Source organism: Nycticebus coucang, chromosome 7 (genome assembly GCF_027406575.1).
Source record: "Nycticebus coucang isolate mNycCou1 chromosome 7, mNycCou1.pri, whole genome shotgun sequence".
NCBI lineage: Eukaryota > Metazoa > Chordata > Mammalia > Primates > Lorisidae > Nycticebus > Nycticebus coucang.
The window spans coordinates 65,005,108-65,014,101 of record NC_069786.1 but is presented as its reverse complement, the minus strand read 5'-3'; the positions used below and the strand labels follow the sequence as shown (position 1 = coordinate 65,014,101).

Here is an 8,994-nt window from a genome sequence, read left to right as displayed (position 1 = left end):
CGGGTGCCAAACAATTCTCCTGGGATCCAGTGGAGCTAGAACTCAATTACAATGAGGACCAGCACTAAGCCGTTGATGATTGAGCCTCCCCCATGACCCAGACACCTCCCACCAGGCCCCACATACAACAATTGGGATCACATTTCAACATGAGACTTGGTGGGGCCAAATAAACCATATCCAAACAATAGCAGTTAGGAAATAGCCTCACTAAAATGGCAAGGCAGCTGTAGATCTCAGTGAAACAATAAGCAGAGTAACTGGATTTCAGAAGTTCAGTGGCTCATCGAGAAGTTTCTATGGACGCAGATTGCAGTCATCAACTCAGGCCTTTATGTGAATGGTGGGTAGAAGGGCTATTGGCTTGTATACAAATTTTTAATCTGCTGGATACAATATAAAGCCCTTAATTTTTTTAGGTTTACTATATACCAACCTAGAAATATTATGAAGCTGAGATTAAGATAATAGCTTACATTTTAAAGTTGGAAATTGTACTTTAAATGATCGATGATACACACAAAAGGCAAAACAAGCTATCTTAGTAGACTTGCTCTTTTTATACATCATATTTAAAATGGTATGTTGTAAAAATGAAATAACAATTTTATACATTTAAAATCTTCCTAATGTGGAAATAAAGCATAAGATATAAAGATAAAGGATTTTCTTAAATGGAAAAAAATATTCACAAGTAGTAACACTAATTGAAATGGAACCCAAATGGGGTCAACTAATATATTCCACATTTTATAATAAAATGGAACAACAAGATCTGTAAAATTAAACTCAATCACAAATTAAGTTTTAAAAAAGGGCACAAAACCTGTTAGTGTTCTACTAATGGATTTAAAGTTTCAATTTTCAAGCTAACGAGAATGAGAAAGTGTTGCTTCTCTTCTAATTCAGAAAATTCCTGTACGGAGATAATTATGTTTTATTATAATTTGTGTATCATGGCAGCAAATTGCCTACTGAGCTCTCACCTAGCATAGGGTTTGGCACATAGTAGAAGCTTGATAAGAATTAATGTTGAGCACATTATCAAGACTCAGTAGAAAATTATTGAATGGGGAATCAGAACTATGCCTTTGGAAAAAAGCTGGCTTGTTCATTAATACTTGCACGCACGTTGCTGTGTTGTTTGGACATTTTAAGGTGGCTCTACTGACAATTTTTGCCTAAGTAACAAGCTGATAGAGAATAAGATTCTTTCTGAATTAAGATGAGTTTTACCTAAGTAGAAAAAGAGTGCATCAGTTAAGTAAGTAAATAGGAGCTATTTAAAATCAGCCCCTTTCTGGATATTGTTAAATGTACTGTGGTGTGGAGTGTGAAAAATGGGATGTTGAATGATGCGAAGAATGTTTTGTGTTTAGACACAAGTTCTCCCCTTACCTTAGCAAGTAGGCAAGCTGGAAGTAGCAGCTGAGGATAAGGTCTAACAAATGGAATATCTTCAGGAAAAAGAGGCAATGTTTGAGATTCAAATTAATGTGATATATATATATAATGGGAAATCTTGAGTAGTCTCATTTTGTGAAAAGCTCTGTTTTTTGGCACCAACATGGTTTTATAGAAAAATGTTGAGTATTAAGGTGTCAGACAGTCTTTTCTCTATTATTGAAATTGATACATGACCTTAAAAATGTCACTTAACCTTTTGTGGTTCAGTATTCTCATCTGGCCATATTACACTATTAAATTGCTACCACATTTAGCCAATTTATAGCTGATAACCATGTAATAGATGCTCAACATCATTCGTTACAAGGGAAATACAAATTAAAACCACAAGAAAGTATTAGTATACACCCACTAGAATAGCTAAAATTAAAAAGACTGATAATAAATTAAATATACACTTCACTCCTTGTTATTTACCCAAGAGAAATAAAACTATGTCCACAAAAAGACTATGTATGTTTGTAGCAACAATGTTCACTGTGGCCAAAAAAATAGAAGCAACCCAAATGTTCATCAACTAAAGTGTAAATATGAATATTCATTATGGCATATTACTCAGTGATAAAAAGAAAAAAACTAATACATGCAAAAACATGGATGAAACTCAGCTATGTCATACAAAATCCTAGAAAAAACCTAGGACACAGATCAGTGGTTGCCTGAAGTTTCTAAGGATTGCCTGGAAAAAGGGATATGAGGGAAACTTTGGGGATACTGGATTCTTTTAACACTTGATTGTGGTGTTCATTACAAGGCTATTCATTTATTAAACTGAACAAGTTGTAGATAAAATGGGTAAATCTTATCAGATGAACATTATACCTCAGTAAAGCTTTTAAAAAATAGGAAAGAATTAAACTGTACGTGTAAACAATTTCATATTGTATTTGTAATATTGTTTCCATCTTTGTCTTTCAGAATATTGTGAACTCAGTTTATTTTTTTAATCTTTATCACTTAGAATCCATTGTCTGGCACACAGCTCCCATGTTATACTCTGAGACCCTGGAGGTCAGGCCCAGCCATCTGTGGTTCAATAGGTACCCTGAGTTTGAGGACCATTGTCATGGGAGCTGATAATTTGCATTTCTAACAGATTCTGAGGTGATACTGTTGCGATCCTGTTAGTTCCAGACACCATCCTTGGAGAATCACTGAAATTAGCAATTGCCATTTGCCCCAGTGTGAAGAAACCTTAATTTACCAGCCAGTCAAAACTGATATCAGTAGCACATTTGCCACCCCATATACCTGGCCAGCCTGGCCTCAGTCACTTCTAGGTGCTCTCTGCGTGACTCCCTTTGTTGTCCTCAGAACGCTCCATTAGTCCTGAGCTTTATTTATTTATTTTTGTAGTGATGGGGTTTCGCCCTGTTGCCCAGGCTGGTCTCAAACTCCTGGGCTTAAACAACCCTCCTGCCTCAGATGCTGGGATTACAGCATCTTCCAAATTCCTGGGATTACAGGTGTGAGGCACCTGGCCCAGCAGCCCTAAGCTTTAGAGCCAAAGTACTTCTCCAGCCCATTCAGTTTGCTTTCCCTTCTAGTTAGATCTAGCTCCAACTCCATAGGTCTTAGAGAGAGAAGCTGTCAACCTAATTCAGTGCAGGTCCATTTATTCCAACCTCAGGGAAGAGCCACTTCCCTCCCATTCCTCTGACCCCTGACTTACTACTATCCCCAGAGTTTTCTCCCTTTGGCAGGATTTCCCTGACCTTGAGCATATGTACCTCCTTTTAGTTTTCCTGAGCTGAGCTCCTGTCTGTGTACCCATATCTTGGATTCTCTAGCTTGCTTATTTTCTCCTATCCATGTTGCTGCTCCATGGAAGGTGTGGGGACCTAGACCCTCTGCTCTGGATCACAGCACACCAGGACCTCTGACATTCCTTTCATCCATCCTCTCCAGCTTTATTCTCTGTAGAAGGTTCCTGCTTGTCCCTGCTGTGTCCCCACACACTGGTCCAAGTCTAAGTCCTACCTTCTTATAATGCCCCAGTCCCATCTTCCTACATGATACTGCTGAGGACCCTGGGACAAGCTGTGATGCTGATACCACAGCACTTCTCTTGCTCCCTGTCAGGCTGATCACCCCTCAAGGTCATCGAGGCTTTGGGAGGAGAGGGATTTTGTCTTGGGGGAGAGGCGAACAGTGGGCAAAGTTAAACTATGCTCAAATTATTAATCAGTTAAAGGCTTATAGTACTGTATATACATATGACACCTTTAACTTTACCTTACATGGAGTGTTATAGTACTTTTTGATGAATTATGATGTGCTTTAAAATGCCTTTTGTCATTGTGAATATTACCATGGCTAATTGAAAATGCAAAAAAATTGAAATTAGTAGGTTTTTCTGGTTGATAGCATGATGGATATTCAGCTTTTACTCTCCTGGAAAGGAGATAAAGTAGAATAACATTTTTCACATCTCAGGGAAAATCAGGTGTAGGCCTCTACGGCCTCTATTTCAGGTATTACCTCTTTTCTGACATATAAAAACTACTTAGTGAAGTATAATTATGAAAGCCTAACTAATAGTTTAAAAGCATTAATATTAAAATTACTTTATACAGTCAAATAGATCCAGATTGAAATCCTGGCTGAATCACCAGTGTCATCTTCAGCAGGTTACTAAATCCCCTGGGTCTCTGTTTTTTCATCTGTAAATTGAGGGGGAAATGCCCCCTGTTTGGCTGAAATATTATACATGAACCAATTTATATAGTGTCTGACCTACCAATGATGATTATTTACTTCGTAGGATAATATTTAGAAATAAATATATCCTACATCAAGCACACAAAGTGAACTCAGTGTGAGTTTAAAATGGCTTGCTGTTCTTACAGAGGCTTAAGGGACCTGGGTCCCCCTGAGGCACACACAGAGTTGGCTTGCCTGGAGTTAAAATTCCACAAGCCAATTCTCTGAAGTAGTGCACCCCGTTAAGCCTGAGGCCAAATGGCATGCCGCCCTTCCCTCAGAGTTACAGGCCAGAGGGTTGACATATGTTAAAAACATATTGTCAGAGGTCTATAGGTGCTCTACCCTGAAGAGAGACACAGTTGTTACTTCATGCTGAGTAAACTGAGTGAACACTTGAAGGTACTCTTCTATTAACTCTGTTCTCCTGTGGCTGCTTTCTTCTTTGTGATCTTTATTTAGATACCTGCCCAAGAGTTTAGTCAGTGTCTACAAAAGGGTGTTTACTGCAGAAGTGATTGTGTTGATGTGGTAACAGGATATTTCCTTGCAAGTTAATTTCAGATAGGTAAAATGAGGTAATGGTGAAACTAATAGATGATAGATTAAGTGTGTACGTGACTAGAAGTGTATAAAATCAGATCCCCGAATAAAGAACTTTGCTACACGCCATCCCATGCGGTGTAGTCTGTTTCTTGTTTACCCTTAATAATTGCAGGAATGAGCTTATACCCACGGCAAAGCTGCTGTTCTTTCACGTCTCCGGTCACGCAACATATTGGCATAGTCGGCAGGAGGAGGGGATCGTGAAGGAGCAGAAAGCCTTTGTGGACGCTGGGCTGGAGGACGGCCACCTCCGCCAGGACATCTTGGAGAGATCTTTGCTGAAGCCTCTTGAGGTAGGCTTGAGAACCCTATAACTGGAACGGTTCTGTGGCCACGCAGAGTACGTGGGACGTCTCCAGTATAGCAAGAAACATGGGAGGAAATAATATGAGTCTTCAGCTCTCTTCCTCCTTGGAGGATCAGTATATTGCCATTTTCTTTTTTCTTTTTTAAAGTTTATTGAGGAAGAGAAAGATAGGTTTACAAAGCGAGAGTAAGATATAGGTTTACAAAGTAAGATTTGTTTGCCATAGACAAAGGTGCCATGAGAAAAAAACCAAAGCAAGTTGTCTTTTTTTCTTTTTCTTTTTTTTTAGGTGTTTTTTATTGCTTATTTGTTTTATACTAGGTAGTACATTCACATGGTTCAAAATTCAAAATGTGCAAAATGGACTAACAGTGAAAAGACTTTCTCTTATATTTGCCCTGTGGCCTCTTAGTTTTCTCTCCTATGATGACTCATATGACTTTCTTATGTATCTCTGCAGAAGTTGTTTATGGATATATAAACTAATATGCACCATATACATATTTTTTTTTGCCCCCCCTTTCCACTTACAAATACATCTTGGAAATAAATATTTAAAGCAACAATACATCTTGGTGATAACTTCATATCATGACACAAAGAGCTTCTTCATTTTTTACATGGCGATACAGAAATTATCTATTATATCAAATTGTCATAATTTCTTTAACACACCTCACATGATAAATGACTAGAAGTTGAAATCCCTGGGTAGTTTGTAGGGTGACAGGTATCAACTCTTTCAGGGATGACTTTTGCTCTTCAGGGGTTCTCACTGCTTTCCCCTTTTCGGTGATCTGAACAGCCCTCAGCAAGCCATGCTGTGAAGCCAGGTTCCTCACCATGTCAGTCATCAGGAACCCGATGTCCCTGATGTACATCTGTATACTTTAGCAGCAGAGTGCCCTGCCTTGCTCCTACGTGCAATGAAGAAGGTACAGAGTGCTATGATACCTCCTTGCAGCCCACACTCCCCCTGCACAGACTCCCTCACAACTCTAATGTGCTTGTTCTTGACTAAGCAAGAGGCTAAGGTGGGAAGACCTCTCACCAAGTCTGGCAGCTTTTCAAGCACATAAGTGTGCAAGCAGTTAAATACTTGAATGGTATAGCTGTATAAAACATTCAATTCCATTGCAGTGAACTTGAGAGCCAGAACTGCTGTCCACATCTCATCTCAGGCTGCTTGGATTGCCAGAGTCTTACTAGGGTGTCCAAATTTTTGTGTCAGATTATCCTTGGTGGTGTCCAGTTCTTTTTTTTTTTTTTTTTTTTTTTTGTTGTTGTTTTTGGCCGGGGCTGGGTTTGAACCCGCCACCTCCGGCATATGGGACCAGTGCCCTACTCCTTGAGCCACAGGCACCGCCTGGTGTCCAGTTCTTTAACTGTACTTCTAAAGCTTGGAGTTTGTGGTCTACTTTCTGCTTAAGATCTAGCTCCAATGACCCTTCTTTTTCTAGTGTCAAAGGCAAAATTGACAGATTCTTCCTTCATATTTCCTCTTCTTTTTTTCTTTAAGAGATGGGTTCTTGCTGTGTTGCCTATGCTGGACTCAAACTCCTAGGCTCAAGCGATGTTCTCACTTCAGTCTCCTGAGTAGCTGCAACTATAGGTGCATGCCATGGCGCTCAGTGGTGACAGAACTGTGACAGAAGTGCTGTAATCTCAGTACTTCAGGAGGCTGAGGTGAGAATTGCTTGGGACCAGAAGTTTGAATCCAGCCTGGGCAACACAGTGAGCCCCTGTCTGGCTTCACCATCTGGTAAAGTTTTGGAGGAACCTTCCCCAGACCTCCAGGGCTGGAGTCAGTATATTGCCATTTTAAAAACTCTGATTTCTACCACTAAAATTCTGGTAAAAACCAGTAACCTGCGCGAACTTTTCCGTGTAGTTGTTAAGCATTGCCACTGGTTCACGCCTGACTGGAGAGTCCAGCTTAATTTGAAAGTCTGGAAGAAAGTGGGTAGGGCTCTGTGTTGTGCCCACCATTTATAAGCAGGGAAATACGGACAGCGTATCAGCTGGTTCATATCGCGTTGGAACCGTTTTAGACATGTTCTGAGTAAACCTCCGAGACTGAGGAGATTGGTGCTGACGAGTTGCCACTCCCACCTCCTTTGCCCGAGCTGGGTCAATTAGACAAGCCAGATTTTTGATATTTTAATCATGTAAAGATAACATACAATTTCTTTCTTATATATTTGACTAGGGGATAAAGAAGGTAAAAATATTGATTTCCTAAACCAAGGGGAAATACCTAAGGAAATGTCTTAGGTGGGTGGTTGTAAAATATTGGGAGAATATGCTGGTCTAATATAGTTTACCTCTGTGGCTCAGGAACTATTTTCAAACTAAGCAAAGTAAATAAACTTCATTGAAGATTGAATCACATTACTTTAGTAAATAAAATGAGAATAAACTTAGACCCTAAAACAATTTTTAGGGACATTTCTTCTCTAAACCACCAAATTGTTTTGTTTTATAGACTTTCAACTTTGCAAATAACTTGAGCTAGCAATGCATAAATTTTAAAGCTGAAAGAATATTTTTTGAACGACCTGATATAAAAGTATAGGAATTCCTACATGTGAGTATGGATAGATTGTGTGTTTGCATACTTGTGAGCAATTTTTTTTTTCAAATGCTCCAGTAAAAGTTAAAAAAAAAAAAAAAAAGGTAGACTTTGGGAGAATTACTTTGAATAGGTACATACCAATGGGGCGGGGTCAGCTACCCCCCACATACATTGGTATGTGGCTGTTAATATGAAGTATACAAAATAAAGTATATTAGTGATTAAGAGCTTGAGTTTGACCAGGCCCATAATTAATCTTCATCACAATATGTACTTAATATTATTCTAAATCTAAGGAGCACCATCCCTATCTGTCCAATTAGAAAAATCTTGCCCTACTAAAAAGGCATTCAACTAATCTGGTATACCCAACTATATTTGTATTTTATCTAGTTTAAAACTATAGTATTTCTTTGAATCTTAACAATTATACATCACAGATGCAAAAAGAATTTGAAGCAGCATTTCAAAACAGGAAAAGAACCATTTATGTTTTCACAAAATACAACTAAATTATGAAGAAAGGATCTCTTTCTTTGAACATTACATTCAAAGGGATTTAGACTCCAACCATCATTATCATCACTTTATACAAAGCGTAGGCTGTAGTCAATTGCTACACAATTTTTTAGCCATCAAGGCTTTCTGGAGAGTAGTAAGATAAAAGGAAATATAAATTCTAAATCTCTGTTCCTGGTCTAATGGCTTATTATTCAGCCAATTCTTTACATGCAGAAAGCCTTCATTAAAGCCATGAAGGATGGCATTAAAACTTCTGTTCCTCTGGGCTACATCTGACATAACGTATCTTACTCCTCTTCAAATCTGTCTGTTATCTGTAACTACCTATTGTGTTAATTATATCCAGCTACAGGAGTGTAATGGCTCAGAATATTAAAAAAAAAGAAAAAAATATGTTCTTTAGTTTAAAAAAATTCCTTCTTGAAAATGGTCGATCAATTTTTTAAAAAAGAGGTAAGGGACAGGCGAGTAATGGGATGGTTTTTAATCACTCCTTTAATGCCTGTATTGGGGTTCTACAGGGCAGATTCTCTAGCTGGTACAAGAGTAAACATGCCCAGGAGTTTCTGTCAACACTGTGACCTTCCATTCAAGGAACGCGTGAGCCCCAGGCAGGCTTGGGTCATTTTTGAAAGATGCTGCTATAACCTTCTTTCTGTTCTAAACTGTTCCCCTGGGAGGGAGTTTTGGGTCCTAACCTCTCTCATCCCCAGACTTTCGTTATGGGGCATTTGAAGAAACAGCACAAATCATCTTCACCCTAAATATTGCATTAAAAAAAAAAATATATTGCATTTTAATAGTGAAGGTTGGT

General features: G+C 38.7%; 1 pseudogene; it reads right to left on the bottom strand.

The window, feature by feature from the left end:
- Positions 1–5,038: 5,038 nt before the first annotated feature.
- Positions 5,039–6,426, bottom strand: LOC128590224 (single-pass membrane and coiled-coil domain-containing protein 1-like; annotated as a pseudogene).
- Between the last annotated feature and the right edge of the window lie 2,568 nt (positions 6,427–8,994).